The sequence below is a fragment of the Aulonocara stuartgranti genome, assembly GCF_965226115.1.
Source record: "Aulonocara stuartgranti genome assembly, chromosome: 7".
In the NCBI taxonomy this organism is placed as follows: Eukaryota; Metazoa; Chordata; class Actinopteri; order Cichliformes; family Cichlidae; genus Aulonocara; species Aulonocara stuartgranti.
In genome coordinates, this window is record NC_138945.1 from 5,237,710 (window position 1) to 5,240,067 (window position 2,358).

At 36.5% G+C, this 2,358-nt stretch overlaps 1 long non-coding RNA gene across 1 annotated transcript; it reads left to right on the forward strand.

Annotated features, from left to right (window-relative positions):
* LOC309711737 lies at positions 1 to 1,633 on the forward strand. The gene is made up of 3 exons (XR_014278085.1): positions 1 to 365; positions 695 to 830; positions 1,111 to 1,633. It is a non-coding gene; the product is annotated as an uncharacterized lncRNA (long non-coding RNA).
* Positions 1,634 to 2,358: the final 725 nt, after the last annotated feature.

Here is a 2,358-nt window from a genome sequence, read left to right on the forward strand (position 1 = left end):
TATACCAAGGTCACCATCAGTTAAATTTCAAGTGTTTCCAGTCTGTTACGTTTCGGTGTTGTCAGTGTGTTGTTTTTGGCGTGACTGTTATGCGTTTCCTGTTTTACTTTGAAAGTCTGTGTTATCTTAGTGTTTTCAGTTTACGTTTCCCTGTCTCGTCAGTTCTGAGTTGCCCCAGCTGTGTTTCCCTCTTGTTGTCCATTTTCCTGATTGCTCCCTCTAGGTATTTAAACCCTGTGTTTCAGTGTGTCATGGTTGCGATCTCCCCCGTGTTGTAAATAGTTTGGTGTTTTGTTGTAAATAAATAGTTTGTTTTAAATAGCTGTAAATAGATTTGTCGATACTTTCGTTTTGGGATTTTGGTGGTGAGCTTTAGTGGGGGGTTTTTTTGTGTGTTTTTTTTTTCTTTATTTTTACTTTTTTCGTGTTGCACTCCGGTTGCCTAGGCCGGGGTGTAACAAGTCTTAATGAAACACAATAGAAATTTACTTTTTCTCTGCTGACTGTATGTTTCATGTAGATGCTTTAGTATTTAAACGATATCCTAATGCTACAGATAAAATACAACACCAAATAGACTCTTAATCAGACTATTTTATACAGCATACCATTAGCATATTTGTCACAGTTTATTTTATGCCAATGTTGGATGTTAATTAATGATTGACACGATGTATGTCTCTCTCGTGAATAGATTTCCAAGCTATGCTCATTTGATGGCATTTTGGTTTTTGATTGAGCCTTGCAGCTATAAAATGATCCGGGTTTCAAGAGCCAAGTCAGCTGCCAATCGGAACGAAGAAGTGTTGACACCTGCACGCACATCAACGGTAGGTTATGGGTTTGTTGGTAGTTAGAACTAGAGGTGTAATGTTATTGTATTTATGTACAATAACATTACATAATGTACAATAGCATACATACACAGGTGTATGTATGCTAGACTCAGTATCCTACATACATACACCTGTGTACTACAGCACCTCATTGTTTACCCCATGGTACAGTATGGTATGCATAACCATTACAAAACATTTAGCCAAGAAAAGCATAATTTTACTAGTTCATAGCTTAAGGAGTAACATTTTCCCTTTTGTTTTCACCTTCCAGAGGCAGCTGTTACAGCCAATTGACGAGTTTTTTCCTTTTCCTGGTTTTCCTGTCAGTTGGTTTGAAGGAGCGGGACCTGGCACACCGATTTAACATACACCAGTCCACAGTTAGCCGCATTATTGCAACATGGATTTCTTAGCTGACAATACTTAATTACAGAACTGGTACTTGAGTGCTGATAGTTGAGTTTAAGTTACTGATAATTCAAATTCATTGCAAATGTTAAATGTTAATACTTTTTAATTATACTACTATATTACTATTCAGATTCAACAAAATTGTTTATCAAAATTATAAAGTAAATCACTAAATCGTTTTAAAATCATAAGTGACTTTGTGCTTTTGTAACATCAAAAATACCATTTGTCATTTTCTTCATTCAGTTGTGTTATTGTCTAAATGTATATCAGTATGCTAGGCATGGAGTTTTAAATACCATGTAAATAAGTTCTACACAAATTCAATGTTTTGTGTGTTTTTAAAAAATGAAATTGATGCCATTGCTTAAATAACAGTTTATTGATTTCACATAAAAGTAACATGTAACAACAAAATAATTCATGAAATACATTGCAAATAAAACATCAGTTATTTTGTTCCAGCAAGCCTGAAGGATCTGTTTTTCTTTTTGCTATGTTTTCACTGTTCATTTTTCCAAACACAGGTTGGCATATATATGTAAAAAAAGAAATAGTCTGCCTTTCCTCTGGTTGCATTGTGCACATCTGTATCCATGTATATTGTTTGCACTAGGTAGTCCTCTTGTGCCCACACAACAAAGTCACACCACTACATCCCACTGATGAGCAGTTGAACAACAACTAAACTAAAAACTAAAAGGTGTAAAACAGTGGTGCATAAGTTAGAGACTGGGATATATATGTACATGACTGAGTTAGCCGTCTTCAGAAAGTGTAATGTTGTATGTAAATTAATACCTATTGTGACTAGAGCTGGGCGATAGAACGATAACGATATGTATCGCGATATAACTTTTACTCGATAGAGAAATTAAGCTATCGCGATAGACCTCGCCGCTCTTGTCCTCTTAAAAAAAAAAAAGGTCAGGCAATCTAAATTAAGTAGCGCAGAGCCGAACCAATCACAGCCGCAGCGTCACGTCGCGTGACTTGTTACGTACAGCACAAGTGCCAAGCCGCACGTGTGTTTGTTTGGGAAGCAGCCAGCGGGTAATGGAGCCAGCGCGTAATGGAGGAAATGAGTGTGCCGACTAGAAAAATCAAC